The sequence below is a fragment of the Castor canadensis genome, chromosome 3, assembly GCF_047511655.1.
Source record: "Castor canadensis chromosome 3, mCasCan1.hap1v2, whole genome shotgun sequence".
Taxonomy (NCBI): domain Eukaryota; kingdom Metazoa; phylum Chordata; class Mammalia; order Rodentia; family Castoridae; genus Castor; species Castor canadensis.
Window position 1 is genome coordinate 42,182,181 of NC_133388.1, and position 20,001 is coordinate 42,202,181.

A 20,001-nucleotide genomic window follows, 5' to 3' on the forward strand; every position below is an offset into this window, starting at 1 on the left:
TGTAGTTCCTTTTTTCCTCCTTTGGTGGGACTGGGGTTTGAACTTAGACCTTTGCACTTGCAAAGCAGGCACGCACTACCACTTGAGCCACACCTCTAGTTCATTTTGCTCTGGTCATTTAGGAGATGGATCTCATGAACTATTTGCCTGGGCTGGCCTCCAGCCTCAATCCTTCTGATGTTAGCCTCCCAAGTAGCTAGGATTACAGGCGTGGGCACTGGCACCTGGCTAAGCATGTAGTTCTTTTTTGCAGTCTGGGGTTGAACTCAGGGCCTTGGCCTTGTTAGCAGGTGCTCTACCAATTGAGCCCCACCTCCAGCCCACTAGCATGTAGTTCTGTACAAATACATAGTGAATGACCTGACTTTTCCTTCGCAGTATGTAATGAAATTGCATGATGAGTGAGCTTTGTAAATATAGACATTTGAGTTTTCTCCATCTTTATATACTTCTCAAAGTGTTTTTGAAGAGTACTTAGATTTTTGAACCTGATGGATCCTTACTCATTTTTCTGAGAAAGAAAACCTAGTAGAGGTTTAGTGCCATACGTGTTTGATAAGGAAATCAAGTTGACACAGACTTGGTGCAAGCCTTTAATTTCAGCACTGGGAGGCTGACGCAGGAGAATTGCAAGTTCCAGGCCAGCCAGGCTACATAGTGAGACCCTGTCTACTAAAACCAAAAAAAAAAAAAAGAGTCAAGACTTGGATACGTTGTTTGTTTGTTTGTGTTTATTTTCCCCCTTCTGTGGTACTGGGGTTTGAACCCACGGCCTTCCACTTGCCAGGCAGGTGCTGAACTACTTGAACCACACCCCCAGTTGTGTTTCTAAGGCATTTTGCAGATAATTTGGATGTTCCAACAGCTGTGATAACTGGAATTAACATTTCGCAGAAAGGAATTCTGTGGCTCTTAGTGCTGATGCACCTTCTCTGATGAACCCTCCCCACCTTGTCCTTTCAGTGCTGGGGATGGATCCCAGGAACTTGTGCATGCTAGGCATGCATTCCACCACTGAGCTACATCCTTATCCCCTAAAAACACAGTAAACAAACAAGCAAGCAAACTTCAGCATTAAGCTTATGTTTTAATTTTTCGGGTGACAGTTTGTAAGAACTTTAAAATGACTATTTCAAACTAGTTTTTGCCTTTCTAATGAGTGCATTCTTTTGTTGTCTAGCGTAAAGTAGGAATGTGTAGTGTAATTACATTTTTTTAAAATCATGGACTAATGCACTAAAGTAAGTTTATATTAAGAATAGTCTTCCTTAGGGAATAGTGCCTCTGTCTTAGTGTTTGCCCTCCCTTCTGGTGCTTGCAATGTTGTCACATAGGGGACAGTGCCCAGATTGTGCAGAGCTGCCTTGGGCAAGTGTGTTACTCCCTGTTCGTCTTCTTTTCTTTTTTATAAAATGAAGAAAATGATAAAAATCAATAGTGTGCTGAGCCACCAGCACACTATTTTTATAAAATGAATTATAAAAATCATTTTAAATCATTATAATAATGATTTAATAAATAATGAATAAATCATTATAAAAATGATTATTTTTATAAAAATCAATCAGGTGCTGAGCCACCAGCACCTGGCTCAGGCCTGTAATCCTATCTACTCAGGAGACAGAGAGATGAGGAGGACTGAGGTTCCAAGCCAGCCTGGTCAAATAGTTTGCAAGACCCTATCTAGAAAATACCAACACTTGGAGTGCCTCAAGTGGTAGAATGCCTGCCTAGAAAGTGTGAGACCCTGAGTTCAAATCCCAGTAGTGCCAAAAAAACTAGTGTGCAACACCATGTTCAATACATACTACCTATCATTCATCTGAGATTTCAGAAGTTATTAGAAGAACATGAAATTATTAAGATGTTTTCTTTGGTTGAAATTGGAAATTTCTTTGAAAAATATGAAACAGGAGCATAGTTTGCAGCTAAGAATCTTTTCTACCAAAAATGTCCAAAGAAGCAGTTTGTAAATGTTTTGCATTTAGTAGAATAGCTGAGAGTAGCTGTTCTAAACTCCTTTATTTGGGGATTTTCATCTAATGTGCTGGCATGTTGCCACATTACATAGTGTCATCTTTTTATTTTTAACTTACTCATTTTCTAATAAATAATACATGGTTCAAATTTTAAAAAGGATTCCCAAAACTGACAAAAGGATGTATAGTGAAAAGTCTTCCTCTCAATCCTGCTCTCAGCTTTCCTTCCTAGAAGGAAACCAGTTATAATATTCTTGTATATTGGGTACAGAGATTCTTAAACCTGTGATTGGACTTGAAGTGTAAGAAACAGGCTAAAATTACATGCACATTTTATATTGTGTATGTTTATTTTTTAGATGGGGGATTTCCATAGGGTTTTCACATTTGCAAAGGGGTATCACACTCAAGTTGAGAGCCATCTTTTTGTACCTTGGATTGTGTTTGTTCTCTAGGCATCAAAATTGGTGGGGTGTGTGTGTTTAAAAAATAACCATAAGCTTTTTTTTTTTTGTTATACTGGGTTTGAATTCAGGGACTCACACTTGGTAGGCAGGTGCTCTACTGCTTGAGCACTCTGCCCCAACCTTTTGAGCTGAAAAAAACATCTGCAAGTTAACATGTATTAAAATTCAGTTTTTCAGAGTGTGATAGTATTTTTTTTTTGGGGGGGGAAGAAATTGAAAGATCTTAGAGAAAACCAAGTGCCAACCTACATTACATCCATGTATGGAAGATTTAGCAAAAACACATATTTTATTCACTTTTAGTTGGAGTATTTTTTCTTTATATAGTGTAAGCTTGTTTCTGAAGTGTAGAAAATTCCAACGGAGAGTTATATGGGCCAAAAGAAATTGAGAGTAAGTGTTCCTTACTTACCCGTAGGACACGGCCAGTGTTTTCGTATCCTTAGAGCCTCAACTTGGAGCTCTACCAGGGCTGGCGTTGCCTGCCTCTCAGCTTCTCTCCCTCCGCACCCGGGGCTCCGCTGGGGTCCCCAGCGTGGCACGTGTCTTTTGCGGCTGTTCTTTACAGCAGTCCGCTGTGCAAGGCCATCTTCCTCGACGTCCTTTCTGCTGAGGCGTTCCACGTGTCCTCGTCAGCGCCTCCAAGAGGCCGCCAGGCCACCGCTTCTGTGTCCTCTGCTGAACTGTCAGTGGGCAGCCCTGGCGGTGGGGTGGGGTGGGGGTGGGGGTGGGGTAGGGTAGGGTAGGGTAGGTGGGCGGCTGCTGCTGGGTCCCCGGCCTTGCTGCATGGGAGCTGCAGTGATGGTGACAGGGTTGGCATGGCTGCTGTGCGCTTGCTGGGTCTGATGGCGCTAAGCCTGTGGCTGGGTGTGGCAGTGCCACTCACGCTTCTCAGGGACCCTCTCCTGCTACCGATTGACTTCCATGTAACTTTTGATTCCCCCAAAGCTGACTGTTAGTACCCTGCTCTTCACCAGAAGTCTTCTCGATAGCATAAACAGTGGAGGAACACGTGTTTTATGTTGTGTGGATTACTTATGGTGAAAACTCCACGAGAGCCACGGGAGATCACTCGTTGTGCACACTGCAATTTACTGGCGAGCCGAAGCATTCACGTGGGGTTCACATGGCCTGAAGCAGGTACTGTGGCCTTGGGTTCATGGCAGGAGCAGTAGAGGCAGTTAGGAAATCACTGTGGTAACGCAGGATGGATTACGTTTCATTTTATGCAGTTCTGATTTAATACTCTTGTCTTTTCTGGTTTGGGGAGACACGGTCTTGCCATGTAGTCCAGCCTCCAAACTTGAGGTCCTTCTGCCTCAGCTTCCTAAGTGCTGGGATTACAAGTGTGTGCTGTCCTACCCGGTTTAAATACTGTGTATTCACATGTGTTTACATTTCTCTCACTGTGAATGGCACGGTGTGAAGAACTGTGTTTCTGTGTATAAGTTTTGACAGACGTTAACTTTTTGTCACATTTTTGTATATTTTATGGTAGTAAATGATAATATAGACTACTGTATTTTATTGTATATTGTATTTATTCATGAAATACTTTTTTCTTATTCTTTTAGATATTTTTCTGCTGTGAATTTTGTCTGTTTTTCCCAAATATTTTTGTATGTTTTTGCAAATCTGAAAATCTGAAATGATAAAAGAAAGAAAAAATATTCCACATTAAAAAAATACCTGCATTTAATGCATGAGCATAGCTTAAACCTGGGTTCAAGTGTCAGCTGCGCATAATGAGATCTCATTGAGAATGGGAGTTTACCCTAAGCATGACTTTCAGTTCTGTTTATACATCACCTTACACACATAGCCTGAAGGTAATTCCATGCAGTATTTTTTGGGATCATTTTGACTGCAGCCTGTCACGTGGAGTTAGGTGGAATTTTCCATTGTGGGTTCATATCAGTGCCCCAAAAGTTTTATATTTTGTAGCTTTTTTTTTGGCAGGAGGCAGTTAACTCAGGGCCTTGAGCTTGCTAGGCAAGCTCTCTTACTACTTGAGCTGCACTGCCAGCCCTGGGTTTTGTAGCAGTTTGGATTTCAGATTTTTGGATTAGGAATGTTCAAGGCATACTTAGTTTTTAACCTGGGTTTATGGTGTTCCCTGGTTGGTACTTTGCACATCAAGGATGGGTTTCAAGGTTTCAGAACTTCTTAAAATTTTGTGTAAAGTTTCCTTGTATGGACTTTTTTCTTTTCTCTATTTTTTTGGCTGTCTGAAGGTTGAACTCAGGGCTTTGCACTTGCTAAGCAGGTTTTCTATTGCTTGAGCCATGCCTCCAGCCTGACATTTTTCTTTTGGAGGAAAGAATTCATTGCTTTTATTAGATTCTCAGAGATTCAGCTCTTCCATTCTTGTTCTCTCTCTAGAGCTGAGAGCATTTGCCTTAGACTAAAAGATTGAGAATTACTGTTTTCTGAATATCGTGTTGGTTGCTGCGTGTGCACATGCACATAAAAGACTGTAAGGAGTAAAAAGAATTCAGCATAATATGGGTCAGTCCATGATGTAACTAGGACAGGGAATGCAAATACCGAAGTTCAAGTGAGTTTCCTCATAGAGCTTCTTCTGTGACTCTGTATTGTTCTTTAGGTTATAACTGAAGTGGACATTTTTTTTTTTTTCTGATTCATGGTTTCAGTATATATAGCCCAGACTGGACTTGAACTCAGTCATCCTGCCTCAGCCTCCCAAGTGTTGGAATTACAGGTATGTACCACCACACTTGGCTTGGATATCTTCCTTTAATGAGTTTTCTTTGAAGTTTTTATCACTATTGTTTCTTTTTCTTTTTTGGTGGATTTGGGAATTTAAACTCTGGGCCTCACACTTGCTGTACTACTTGAGCCATGCCCCTTTTTTTGCCTTAGTTATTTTTTCCAGTAGGACCTTGTGTTTTTGCCTGGAGTTGGCTTTGGACTTTGTTCCTCCTTCCTCTGCCTCCCTGTAGCTGGGATTACAGGTGTGTGCCACCAACCCAGCTTGTTTGTTAAGATGGAGAGTTGCTAACTTTTTGCCTGAGCTGGTCTCTAACTACAGTCCTTCTAATCTCTACCTCTTGAGTAGCTGGGATTATGGTATGTATCACTACCCTGGCTCCTTTTGTTTTTTATAATCTGAAATTATTTTATCTTTGTTCTTGTATGTTATCATTTCCCTTTTCCCATTAAAATATCATTTGTGGTGGAATGCAGATTTTGTTTTACTTTAATTTACATCAAATTATAAACCTATTTAATGAAACCTTTTTAATTTAAAGGATCAAATTACCGAGTGTTCACTTAAACACCTGAGAGTAGTTAAAAAGAAAGTGGATTTGGTACAAGACTAACAAGAGTGACCCTATTTGCTCTGGGGCTTTAGTGCTTGGTGGTGCCCCCGTGAGGATGTTACGTACTGTGATGTCCCTTTTTCTGCTGGTGTTTGGGTACTGGTTCTAGGCCAATCAGATCATCAGACTTCCTTTATATAGAAATAGCATATCTGAATATTATAATGGACTTTCAAAGCAGCGTTTTATGGTCACATTTTCTTTTGTTTGTAAAACATTATGTTTTATGATAATGTTGGTTCGTATTAGCAATTAGGTTTTGCTGTGCTTGAAAAAGTTTGTAGACATTTCAAAAAGGCTCTAGTTCTTCTGTTCACTTCATCTTCTTTTACTACTTAATTTTCTTTTCCTACCTTTGTATTTGAAGAGTTTTTTGACAACACATACGGGATCTTATTTTCAAGTTGCATGTAATGAACATCTTAATAGAATGATGTAACATGCATACTTCACCCAAGCAAGGTAGGTGGCGCCACTCAGAAAAGTAGGCCCTGGGGTCACGTGTGCCTGGGTTTGAATTCTGGTTCACTGCTCACACTTACTTGACTTTTTCTTTCTTGCTGAAGTTGGGAGAGTATAGAACCCATTTCACAGAGTCATATTGAATGTCCTGAAGCAGGCAGATCATTTAGTTTGTGCTAGGTACACTGTAGAGTTGTGGAGTATTAACTACTTATGGGAAAGACTGCACGATGGGAAATGCTTATTAGTGTTTTTCAGTTGATTTTTATTTCTTTTATACTTTAAGTGGATTGTTTCCACTTAAGGAAGAAAAAACCTGAAGTGTATAGAGTTGTGAGAATTAGACTTTTTTTTTTGTTCGTACTGGGATTTGAACTTGGGCTCCTGCTTCCTAGGCAAGCTCAAGTGCTTTACCACTTGAGCTACTCCGCCAACCCGAGAATTAGACATTTAAAGCCAAAAGGAGAACAGGTTCTTACAGAACAATCTTAGTGGTGTTGTCCATGTCTGCTTCAGACGTCTCATTTTAGGAGTGAGCCTGAGTGGCTCATACGATTATTTAAAAGGGAAATTTCTTTTCTGCAGTTATCATGTACAATTGCACATAGGTAAACCTGTTTCAGTAGTTGTCTGTCAGGGCAGGATCTCCATACTTGTTTGTAATAGGACTCCTATTTCCCAGGTGATTGTGAGGAGTGTGGGAGTTGCCACAAATGTCTTCCTTATCGTTGTGTTTGCCGTTGATCTTTCTTGGAGTCGGCCCTTTCAACTGGATCCTATTTCAGAATACACAGTGTTGTGGAGACGAGGGCTGGCAGAAGTTAATTTGTTATATAGGCGCTATGAAAGACTTTTATCTGACAGTAATGTTAAATTTTAATTAATTCAGGGTTGCTTGTGCCTGGGACACTGTTGAAAGTAAGACATTAAAAGGAACATGAGAAAGATTGGGACTTAGAGCCATTTCAGGAGAAGTACCATCTTCTAATCAGGAAATAGAGGCTTTGGAACTTGCCTTTTGCCTGAGCGCCCTAGAAGTGTGTGGCCAAGATGGGCCTCTGACTGACTTTCTGGTGAAGGACAGTGAGCACTAAGAGTGGTTCAGACTCCTCAGGACTTGTCTTACTTCAGCAGTGTGGAAGTCATAGCTGTCACCTGCCTTTGCATTTTTCTTCTTGAGTGAGTATTTTGAAAGGACATTTATAGCAAAAGGGAAGAGTAGTTTGAGGGTCAGAGGTTACTTTCAGTCTTTGTCTCACCAAATGAGTATTTCAGAAAGCTAGCTAGGTGTCAAAAGTGCTGCTGTTTACTGCTGATTTGTGAGCAAAGGTAAAAATGACTTGGAAATAAATTGATATAGAGGAATTTTTAAAGTACAAGAAAACTTCAGAACTTCACGGACCATACATCCACTTGTCTACATTTGCATCTTCAACTTTATCTACAGTTGGTAGAACTGACCACTGTTTTTTTTAAATGTCAGTACTGTTTTCTTTTCAGTGCTGGGGATTGAATCCAGGGCTTTGAGAGTGCTAGGCAGGAGCTTTACCACTGAAGGACACCCCAGCATCTAAAGTCAATGCATTTAAAAATTTTTAAAATTATTTTAACAGGTACATAAAAACATAATTTGTACATATTAATGGAGCAACGCAACATCTCAATAAAAGTTAACACATTTTTATTTGAGAAATTTCATGTGTGATCACTTCCACTGACCGTCAAGGGCACACACCTGTAACCCTAGACCCAGGAGGCTGAGGTAGGAAGATTGCGCCTGTTTGAGGCCAGCCTGAACTAGGTAGTGAAACTGTCTTAAGAAAAAAAAACGATTCATCTTCAAAATAGACCTTTTACAATGGACTGATGTTTAATGTACATCATTTTATATCTGCCTTATATTCTTTTATTTGGACTTTTAAAAAAATCTCTCAAAATTCTCTAGCAAGGATCTTTGGAATCTGGTTTCTTGAAGCAGTTTAGTTTAGGGTCATTTTTAGAGTAGCTCTGCTTTGTTCTAAGTTTCTGGCACTGTCTAGACCTGAATGTGTTCAAGTCATATTTACTCCTAAGCCACAATACACAAGAATACCACAGCTCCGTGGGGCGCACTGCTACCTCAGTCTACACGTCCTGCTCTCCAGGTAGAAGCCTTCAAAGTAAAGTCCATCTCCATCCATCCTGTCAGTCTGGAAATTGGATTACTAAATTAGATCAGCTCATGTTTCCCTTTTGCATCGCATGCTTTTAATTGTCACCTCGCTTTGGAGCCAACTTCAGTGGTTATCAGTGCCCCCACCACATTGCTTACCTTTTGTGGTGCTGGAATCCAGGTCCTTGCACACTGTAGGAAGGTCCTCTGCCACTGAGCTGTGTTCCCAGTGCACCACGTCACTTTAGTCTGCCTGGGTATCATAACACCTTCTTACATGTATCAAAATATACACTAAATAGTGAATTCTGGGTTGCAAAAGATGATTCTTTTTTGTACTTGTCTATGAGTCTTTGTCTATAAGATAAATAAAACATAACTGCTACTTACTGCTGTTTTTAATGGTAACCTGTCATTTAGAAATAATATTCAAGAAAGCTTAAAGATTTTTTCTTTGAGTGGCATTTGAACTGAGAGCCTTCTGCTTACCAGGCAAGTGTTCTGCCACTGAGCTATACCTCCAGCCCTTTTTGCTTTTAGCTTATCTTTTAGAGTCTTGCTTTTTTTAGGGCTGGCCTGGGACTGTGATCCTCCACCCTGTGCCTCTCATGGAGCTGGGATTACAGGTGCATCATCACTCCTGACTTGTTTGTTGAGATGAGGGTTTTGCTACTTTTTTGCCCAGGCTGGCCTCAAACTGGAATCCTTCCAGTATGAGCTGTGCCTGGTCAAGATTTTTAAGTCAACACTAGTTAAAGTTCTCACTTAATTGCCTTAATCTTGGATGCTGAACTTGGGGAACATCTGTCCATAAATTGTCCATAAGTTTTCAGGTATGAGGAATCCTTTGGCTGCTGAGAAAACTTCTTTAAAAATGCTGGATAGTGCTATATTTTATTATGTTTAGAGTTAATGTTTTCATATTGTAAAAGGCAGCAGAATTACAGAACTTACTTAGGTTTTTCTGGTTTAGTGGGAGGTTCTAGAAATGGTATATACGTTGGATAATCTAGGGTTTGGGAGTAGTAGACACCGTACTTATGTGCAAATGTTTTCCAAAGCATATCTGAAGCAAACAGCTATGAAAGCAGTCTGCATATGACTCAGTCTCCTCCAGGGGCCTTAAATTCTCATTTAAATGTTCTAGTGGGAGCAGGATTCTGGTGGTCACGTCTGTAATCCTAGCTATTTGGGAGACTGAGATGGGAAGGATTGTGGTTCAAGGCCATACCAGGCAGGTAGTTTGAGAGACCCCATTTCCAAAATAACCAGAGCAAAATGGACTAGAGATGTGGCTCAAGCCATAGAGCACCTCCTTTAAAAAGTTCTCGTGGGCTGTGTAATTGATTCCAGGAATCCGTTAATTCCACAGATTTCTGCTGAGCGCTGTGATGCACCCGACACAGTACTGGGGCATAGTGATGGTCCAAGCAGGATTGGTCTTTGCCCTTCTTGGGATAGATAGACATTACCAACTAAACATGATAGAATTCTGACAGCGACAGCTCTACTGGAGAACCAAGTGGCCACTCAGGGGAGATTTCTTCAAAGAAGTGATGTTTATGCTGAAATCTAAAGATGGTTGATGAGGTTCTTCTCAAAAGGCCATGATAGGGGTGTGTGTGTGTGTGTGAGAGAGAGAGAGAGAGACAGACAGACAGACAGGCAGACAGGTTGAGGCATATTAAAGTTGTCAAATGAGGTACAAAGTTTGTCCTTCCTAAGGGTTTATACACCCACAATATATAAGAAAATACACAAATAACCATAGGACCCTCCCCCCAACCTCCACCAGATATAGGGAATAATGTTTTCTCTTCACGTTTATATGTTCCTTTTTTAAATTTGGTGATCCTGGGGTTAGAACTTAGGGCCTCATGCTTGCCAGGCAGGTGCTCTAGGCAGGTGTGGCTGGAGTCACACTTATTTAGCTTTTTTAAAATTTATTTAGCTTTTAGTTATTATTCAGATAGGGTCTTGCACTTTTGCTGAGACTGGCCTTGGATGGTAATTCTCCTTCCTCTGCCTCCCAAGTAGTATTTATTATTCTTGTGTTACACTTTTTTTGTAGTTGATTTGATGATAAGTAGCGTTATGATGGAAGATTTCATTGAGATAGTCTGGCTGTTAGTGATTGTATTAAAAAAGTTCTTGTGATAACATTGTGTTTGTCCTTTATGGTACTGAAGTGTCTTGAAAAATATACTACTTAATCATTGTTTGCTTTCTAAAAATATTGCCAGTTTACTTTCAGACTATAAAGAGGAGGAAAAATTGCTATAAAAATGTAAAAATCATATATTTTGGGAATGTAAATAAAAATTCATCTGTAGGTTTAGCTGTATGCCACAATTGTTGCTAAAGTGCATGATCTTAAGAGTTCGTGTGTCTTAGCTCACTGTTTTATAATCTGTTCCTTGGAATAGCAGGGACATAAATACAGTAGGTTATTCATCAGGAGGATAGCAGTTTAGAAGAGTAAAGCTGGAATTATTGTTAGCACCAATTGAAGTTCGTCAAAGAGAAACTAGGCAACAATAAACCAGTTAGGCAAAGCAATTAGCCTTTTTATGGTGTTATGGTTATTGTGAAGGTTAGAAAAATAAAGAATTGAAAGTATTTCAGATTTGACGTTAAATGAAGTTAAAAATTGGACCCATCTGTCACTTGCTAATTTTAAAGTTTCACAAACTATTATCATGTAAACTATTGTTTATTGTGGGTTGCAAAAGTCCAATTAGAACCAATGCTTGAAGCAGGACTGGAGCTGGTGGTGACGATTTGTACAGGTGAAAAGTGTCATCCATGGTTATCTCACATGGTGACCTGTGGGAGAGTCTTAACTGGATACGTACAGGGACCATAGAGTTTGGAGCTTTTGACAGTAAGTGCTTACATGACCACTCCTGTAGCTAATGATTTTAGCCATTTCATTGTCACTGTGTGTTCCTGTGAGTAGAAATCTATACTTGATGTCAAGATAACATAATCTTGGTGAAATTATATTTCTTCCAGTTTTATTTAATGAATACTCCCTTATTATTTGTGTGTTAATGTAATTTACCTACATTTCTAGGTTAGGATAATATCCCACCTCCCCCATCCCTCTTTTTTTGAGCAAGGCTGTTTATAATTGTGGGTTTTTAATTTATTTTTTTGGTTCAAACCCAGGACTTTGTGCTTACTCCTCAAAGCTATGCCACTTGAGCCCTGCTCCCAGCTTGGGGACACGTGTACTGTGCCTTAAGAGAATAATTTCTCCACATCAGAGTATAATAGTTCATGATTTGATACTCATTTCTGCCTGTAAATGTAAGGATAGTTGACCAGGTTTTTGCCTCTTTCTTGGAGAACTGGTCGTGAAGTTTTATGTGACTCATTTGGAGAAGGTGAGTGATTTACATCCTCTCCGATAGCTGCACGGGTGAGCACTGCAGCAGGAGAATGTAGCTTGAGAACTGCCCAGCTCCTGGGGAGTGCTCTGTGTTGATTTAGCTGCCTTCTTCATTACTGTTGCTTCTCTGAGTCTTAAAGCTGTAGTCTCAAATGAGTCTTAACAGAAGATCTCTTTTTGTATCCTATGTTTAGAAAAGTGGGTATTTTGTTTCTTAAAATCTGTTTAACCTGCCCATTGACTAGATTAAGTGAAATAAAGTAATAGATCACTCTATATTGCATTTGCTTAATGAACTTTAAAGAACATTTAAAAAGAATTTTTGAGTGGAGTACCATTTGGGTGCTGTCAAAATTAGTACATTATTGAATCCAAAGACAGTGTATCCAAGTTTGAGTTTTGTTGAACTGACAGCTATTGAAGCATTGTGTTCACCTGTCTTCCCCAGCTAGTGTGTGTGGCAGGTTGGAGGGGTTGAGACTGGGGAGCCCGATGTGTGTGATGACACCAGATGTCATCATTGGACAGCATAAGGAGGGAGGGAGGGACTGTTGCTGGGTGCCCAATAACATGAAGAAGTCGGTGGATACTGCCTGCACAGAGGAGAGAGCTGTCAACCTAATACTGTGCAATAAGTGGGAGTGTTGACAAAGTTTATAAAATCTAAAGAAGTTCCTAGTTGTCATATAAAATGATCTTTGGAGCATGTGGCCTAGAATATGAATTTCATATGTTTTTGTCTGTGAGTTTTTACTTTTTTGTGTGAACTGAAGCTGTTTTCATGAATTGAAATTATGGATGTATTTTGATTAGCAGGGAAGCCTATGTTTAGTCTTTATTCACACTTTTTTCTCTTCTCCCTCATGGGAAGTTAGGGTTATTACAATGTCTAAAACACTCATTTCTCATACTTACCTTAACATAGTGACTCTCTTTATTGACACGTCTTTAGTTTCTGTTGAGATGAGAAAAATGTATTGCCCCTTGCAGATTCTGTCCTTCCATAATGAATTGAAATAAAATAAGTGACTTATCACATTCACAAAAGCAGTGCGCACATGTATTTGAAGTGGGTGTGTAACAAGGGAAGTTGTACAGTTGAAAGCTCAATAGTGTCGCCTTCCCAGTTAGCTTCTCTGGCTGCTGGGCGCTGACGTTTCTATTCTTCTAAAGAGTTAAGTAAATACCCAAAGGTTGAAAAATGAAAGCTTCAGTCAGCAGGGCACTCTAGCTGTGTATATTGTTGGACCTCAGCTTTACTGAGGCTTGAGGCAGTGTCTCCAGTTGCTTTTCTCTCCCATTTGTTAAAAGTAAAAACAAATTTTGGACACTTATTTCTCTTTGTACTCTCCTCTCTCTTAGTTGTTTTGCAGATACTATCCAGAGGTGTGGCAGGTCAGGGATACAGAAACAGAATGGGAAGCAGGGATGCAGGTGATTAACACACACAGATAGAAGGAAACCCATTACTTCGTACAATTAATATACACTAATAATAATAATGAAAAAACACACAAAGATGTTTCAAATTCAGCAGGTAGAGTTATGGGAAGAGGAGAGGTTAGTGAGCCAGGCAGACATTTTAGAATTCTACCCTATTTTCCTTGCAATCTGGGACTTAGGATAAATGACCGTGGAGCCTCAGTTTGCTGGGCTGTGAAGTGGTGATAGTATCGACCTTGCAGGATTCACTTGAGAGGTAATGCCTAGAGTAGTACTGACTCCTGGTAGGTGTTTGGTGGTTGACAGTTGAGGTCAGTGTTCATATCCATTTGCCGAAGGACTCCCAGTGTCTAGGATGGTGTTCCCCATACCCTCCCCAGGCGAGTGGTTCTTGAGTAAAACCATCGTCTCAGGCAGGAAAGCAGTTCTTGTGTGTATGTTACAGTACTGCCTCGTTTGTTCTTTTTTTTTTTAAATGAAGGGTGTTTTGTGTTGTGTAGTTGTTTAATAAATGGAGCATAGCTTTAAAGACAAAGGTTTATGACTGGCCTGCTCTGGTTGCAGGAGAGGAGGTCCTGTGGACAGATCCCTGTCTCTGAAAGGCCCCTGATTTTCGGAGATTGCCAAGCACTGTGCAAGGCTCTGGGCGGATGTTTCCTTTCTGACCTTATCATCAGTCTTTTTCAGCTGTGTCTGAGACTGGTGGTGGCTAGCAAGAAGTACACATGGAGTAAATGTTTGTTGAGTGAGTGAATATGGTGATGGTCCCTGTATCAAGATGTAATGGAGTCTTTGTTGGGTAATGTTTATTTGACCAGGTTGGAAAAGCCGTAGTAGTATATAAGTGGTACAGCCTTGACAATGAAACCAGCTTATTCTCTTGCTACATCTTGGGCTTAGGCTGGGGAGAGATTTGCCAGTCCCCTGCACCAACCTGTCAGTTTGCAGCTCCTTTCCTTGAAATGGCTAGAACCCAGGCCCTGGAGACATAGTCTCCTTTGGGTGGTGGGGGCATGGGAGAGTAAAGAGTGAACTGCCTGACAGTGTGGTACTCTAGTCCTTCTCTTACTCTGGCCCCTTTTGCCTGTAAGGGGCTTGTGTCAGCTCAGACTCACCAGTTCTGTTCCATCATGATTTATGAAAGATAAGCAGTGTAAATAAAAGTTTCTGCTTGGGTCTTCTGTGTAGTCTCTTTTTCCTCTAAAATGGACACCTAGTCAGTCTTTACTTTTTGCTTGATGTGTGTTCAGGAAATTTAAAAACCTTCTTTTAATGCTAGCTTTTAGCAATCATAATTAAAACAGGAAAGTTTTTGTTTGTGGTTGCAGGAATTGTTTCCTTCCTCCATCCTCTGCTTCCCAACCTTCACAATCCTTACTTTTTAACACATAGGAAGAGGTGAATATTAGGTGACCTATACTTCCGTCTCTGCATTTGTGTGTGTAATTAGGAGGAGGAAGATTTGCTGTGTTTTCTAAATCTTAAAGTAACAGAAGCACACTTAGACCCATCGTTTTGAAAGATTGCACAGTATATGGAAAGGTGAGGCTCAGTCCATCCTTGTCCTTTGTACTTGGAGGCAGGGCAGATGGGGGCATGACCCAAGAGGCCTTTCTTTAGTGAGCAGATCTTCAGAAACAGAGGCAATCAGGATCCGTCTCCTGGAATTTTCTTTCTTTCTGGAGATTCATTTCCACATGTCAAATATAAACTGGGCCCATAAACTCTGGTGAGCGCTTTCATTTAGCCATCCAAACAATTTCTGTTTCCGTTCCAAAAAAGGTAATTTTCCCCAGCCATTAAATAGTTAGCTTTCCTTTTTTTATCTGGTCTTTGTTTTTTTAGGAATTGTGGGGTTTCACTGCTATTAGCTTCTCTTTGATGATAAAGGATGAGCTGTTTTAGAAACCAAGCCATTTTAGTACTGTGGTTTGAAGCTCAGTGTATAATACTGTGCTAGATTACTATACAGTTTGGAAAATTCCAACAGCATTCATAGAGTTTTGACTGTGGCCTGCTCTGCTTAGCAGGAGAGGTGGTGCTTTGAGTAGGGCACAGTTGTGGAAATGCCCCTGATTTTCAGAGGTTGACAAGCAACTTTATATGAAGGGAGGATTCTACTTGATTCGTAGGGGTGGTTTGGAAGAATTTTATGTGTGTGTATGTGTGTGTATATACATTTTATGTGTGTTTGTATACACACACACATATTTTTATTCTTTGTGACACTGGGAATTGAACCCAGGGCCTTCTACTCTGCCGCTAAGCTACATTTCCAGCCCTGGAATTATATATTACAAATTTTACTTTAAAGAGATTATAACATTTAAAAACTTTGAAGAGAGAAATGTTCTAGGTGGGGTTTTAAAGAAACTTAATAGTAATCTTTGAGGAACAAGAATAAAAGACTTCAGTTTTTTACGTTGAATTAAAAATTAAATAAAAAGGGTAGCCATGTGTCTTATATCTGGCTACTTTCCAATTAATAGGAGGTAAGCAAATTAGTGAGAATAAAAATGATATTTATGGACATTAATGTAACATTGGTAGTCATTAGGTTAAGCCTTTGCACAGCTAGTTACTGTGTAAGGAACTCCCTACAAGAGTCTTTCAATGCATTGTCAAAGCTTATCCTCTTAAGTGTTATTTGAGGTATGTATGTTTGTCCTTCTACCCTTCCATCCTCTATCTACCCATCATCTAACTACCCACTGGATTCAACTAGGGAAGAGAAGTACAATTTATGATGTCATTGATGTAATTGGTTTCTTTTCTGTAAGGAAAGAGCTTAGCTGCTCATCTGTCTAGGTGGCATTGGAAAAGTATTGCTTTAGATGCTCAGCAGTAAATTACTTAGTTTTCAGAAATTGTGTGTGCGACATTGAAAAGGTTAAATCTACTGGTGTGAAATCTCCCCTCCCCCTCCCTTTTTTTTTTTGTCGTGTTGGGATTGGAACCCAGAGTTTGTGCATACTTGTGCATAGTCTAACACTGAGTTACATCTCCAGCTTGTGAAATTTTTTATTATTATTTTTTTGTTGTTGATTCAGGATCTTTCTAGATTTCTGGTGTGCACCACTATACCTGCTTTGAGACTCTTATCTTGGAGATTTTATAGCACAAAACACTTAGCCTCCCAGCTGTCATACCACACTTCTGAGCTGCACAGAAATCTATGAATTACACTCTTTCCTTTTCTAATCACCCAATGAGCAGCATGCCTATTCTGTGTCAGTTTACTTTGGAATTGAAACCTTGTTTGTGGAATGCCACTAGAAACCAAGAGGAATTAGTGGTTTGCATTCATGTTGGGGGATATCGAGTTACTGAGTCAGCTTTTGCTGTTTAACAACCCCTCCAGAATTTGATGGCTTAAAATGATAGCTGTTTCTTTGATTATCTACTCTGTGGTTTGGCATTTGGGCTGGGTTCAGCTGCGCAATGCTTCTTGTCTCGTCTGGGCTTACTCCTGTACCTGCAGTTGGCTGGTAAGGGATGGTCTCCCCCTATCTCTGTGGTTGGTTGATTGTTCATTGGCTGGGGCTACAGGAGTGACCGGGCTCCGTGTCTCGTCATCCATCTTGTCAGCCTGCTGTGCTTTTCCAGAGCAGCAAGAGGGAAAGTGCCTGGGCCTAAGTACTTTTATATTTCACTTGCTGTTATCCCATTGGCCCAAGTAGGTTACAAAGGCCAGCAGGAATTCCACTTGTGAAAAAAGACTCCATCTCTTTGAGGAAGAGCTCAAAAATTACACTGCCATGGCATGACCCACAAGGAGGAAAAGAATCTGTGGCCACTTCTGCAGTCTGCCATAGATATCCTTGAGGACTTTGTACCTTGGTTCCCTGCATATTGTCTCTTATTTTGAAATATCTCCAGAATCCTACCACTTCTCAGTGTCTCCTCTGCTGTCTTCTTAACTACTGCCCTAACTGTTCCCTGTTCCCATCCTTGCTGCTCTGCTCCACGTAGCAGTTTGATCTGATCAGATCATGCCACCGCCTCTTCAAAATCTTCTGTTGTCTTTCCTTTTTTATCGAGGTAGGGTCTCACTGAGTAGCTCCACTGCCCTCGAACTCACTGTGTAGTCCAGATGATCTTGAACTCCCAGTCCCCCTATCTCTACCCCCTCCCCCCAGTGCTGAGACTATAGAAATGTATCACTGCACCCTGCATGGCTTCTCATTCACTCAGAGTAATTTAATTTCCTTCATGCTATTTCAGCCACACTTCCCTCTACTAACATGCTCCTGCCTCAGGGCTTTGCATTTTTGTTCTTTCTGCCAGGTACTCACCATGGCTCCTTCTTTCATTCCTTCTTGGCCTTTGTTTAGCTCATTGTCTCAGAGAAGTTTCCCTGGTGTCCCAGCAGGCCCTGGCCTGCTTTATTTTACTCCACAGTACTATTGCCAGCTGGCATTTATCTTCCATGTCCAGTGAGCTCCATGAGGGCAGCCACTTTATTTGCTTGCTGTCTATGTCCAGTGCCCAGAGCAGTGCCTAGCACAGAGTGTGTGCTCAGCGGGGTGGCGCTCATCGCACAGACTCAGTCGTGGCTCTTCCGGAGAGCTGAGGTGAGGGCCATCTCCGCGTTCCTGGGTCAGAGGTAGCTGGTCTCTCCCTGCTGGACACTCAGCTACACCAGCCTAGTGATGCTTAATGATGGGTTCTACCTCTCCCCCTTTGCAAAATTATAACAGTATTTTATTTTATTTTTTTTGGCAGCACTGGGGTTAAACTCAGGGCCTCATGCTTGCTAGCCAGGCGCTGTACCACTTGGGCCACTCTGCCAGCGGCCCCCCCCCCCTTTTTTTTATGAGATGGGTTTTTTCAAGATAATGTCTTTTGATTTCTGCCTCCTGAGTAGCTGGAATTACAGGCATGCACCACCAGAACCCAGCTAACAGTATTTTAACTTGATGACCTTTTTATCATTTTTCTTTATAAATACCTGTCTTTAGGGACTTAGGAAAATAATTATATGCTTTTGACATGCAAATGCATTGATAATACATAAGTCCATGTTTTGAAGAAGGTGGCATGTGGAGCAGGTACTCAGGGTGAGATGTGGAGGTGTAGGTAGTGGTTGTGTTAATACTTTCTTGAAATTTCTACAAGTCCCAAGGTCTCTTACTCAGGCCTATGTAGCAGGTTGTGTAGGGTACCACTTGGCTAGCCTTCTGAGCTTTAGCTAACCCAGGCATGCACTTGCTGTCCTTCTCAAGTATTTTTTCCATTGCTGATTCTAAGGCTTTGAATCTGAGTTCTGTTAGTCCATAGGAGAACCATTTGCAGGTGTGGTTTGTAAAATTTGAAATAACAGGATGGTACTGGCAATTTGGCTTCATGAAATATCTGAGGCACAGAATATTTTAAAATAAGGGCAGTTACATGATTTTTGAAATTATAATGCATATGAGAGTTAAATGTGACTGGGTCATAATGAACGATGTAAGCAACAGTAAGGGGAACAGTCACAGTTGACAACAGAATGATCGAAGGATTTTGAACAGCAAGGTCTGTGTAAGAAGGCAAGTTCAAAGAACCCAAGGCATCTAGTTTCTTCAAACCTTTGATTTGAAAAATACTGGTTGTTATATTAAATTCCTCTAATTTGTAAGACCTGAAAAGTGCAGGTGCACATTAACTTGTATTTGATTAGAATCACGTTCTTCAAGTCTATAATGTAAATTCCATAGGGGAAGAACTGAGACGTGGAGTTTTACTGCCCGGCTTCCTTAGCCTGGCCACTCAGGTTACCCTCTCAGGTAGATGGATACACGATGTTTTGTTGCCCTGAGGCTGGTTAAAAAGCTGGGAAGCAAGGCAAGAGGGGGTTTAAAAGAATGTGATGGAGAGTGCTGATGATGACAGCAAGGGTTATGAGACTTCTAGATTTAAACTTCATACGACAGGAAGGGGAAAGGCTAAGAACATGGACTTTGGGGCAGTCTAGGTAGGGCCTCAGTCCACTTTTGCTGTTTCCTATTTGAGTGGTCTTACATAAGTTCTTTAACCTCTGTGTGGCTCATTTTCCTTGCTGGTGAGAAAGGGAGTGTGGAGGGGGCTTATGTCATAGGGTTGTTGTAAGGATTCAGTAAAGTGATTTATGTAGAAGGCTTACTACTAATGCTAGGCACATTGGGGGATACTCAGGGAATGTTAGCTGATACTTAGAGGAGATGCATTTTTCTTAAGAATGTAGGAAACTGAATTGGGTATGGTGCCTCACACCTGTAATCCTAGCTACTTGGGTTGTGAAGATGGGGAGGACTGGAGGGTGTGTCTCAAGTTGTAGAGCACCTGCCTAGCAAGTTCGAGGTCCTGAGGTCAAACCCTAGTATGGCCAAAAAAAATTTAGGAAACTGATGATACCAGCAGGACTTAAGATTTAAGTGACCTCTTGCCTCCGACACGAATACAAAATCCATGCAGTTAGAGCGTGAGAGGGACAGAGTGAAGCATGACAGGCAGAGGAGGCAAGCAGTAGCCTAGTATTCACAAGGCTGCAGCTCCATGGGGATTATGAATGAAGTGGTCTGGAGAGGAACGCACAGGCATTTCATGTTTGCAGAGTGGTTCCAGGTAAGTGTGTGAAGTGTGCAAGGAGAGAAAAGCACACCTGGTCATGGAGGTGTGTGTAAGATGTGTGTGGGAGAACATTGAGGCTTGCAGGCGCGGACCAGTAGTTATCCAGGGTTGCAAAGGCAGCCAGGGCTCTGTGGACAGGAATGATGTCACCTAAGGCAATGGAGGTTTT

At 41.0% G+C, this 20,001-nt stretch overlaps 1 protein-coding gene and 1 non-coding gene across 4 annotated transcripts in view; one reads left to right on the forward strand and one right to left on the reverse strand.

The window, feature by feature from the left end:
• Positions 1 to 20,001, forward strand: part of Ppp2r5e (protein phosphatase 2 regulatory subunit B'epsilon) — a 141,223-nt gene that overhangs the window by 7,295 nt on the left and 113,927 nt on the right. The window lies entirely within an intron of this gene.
• On the reverse strand, positions 8,667 to 8,791 carry LOC141421811 (small nucleolar RNA SNORA40). The gene has a single exon (XR_012446502.1). It is a non-coding gene; the product is annotated as a small nucleolar RNA SNORA40 (small nucleolar RNA).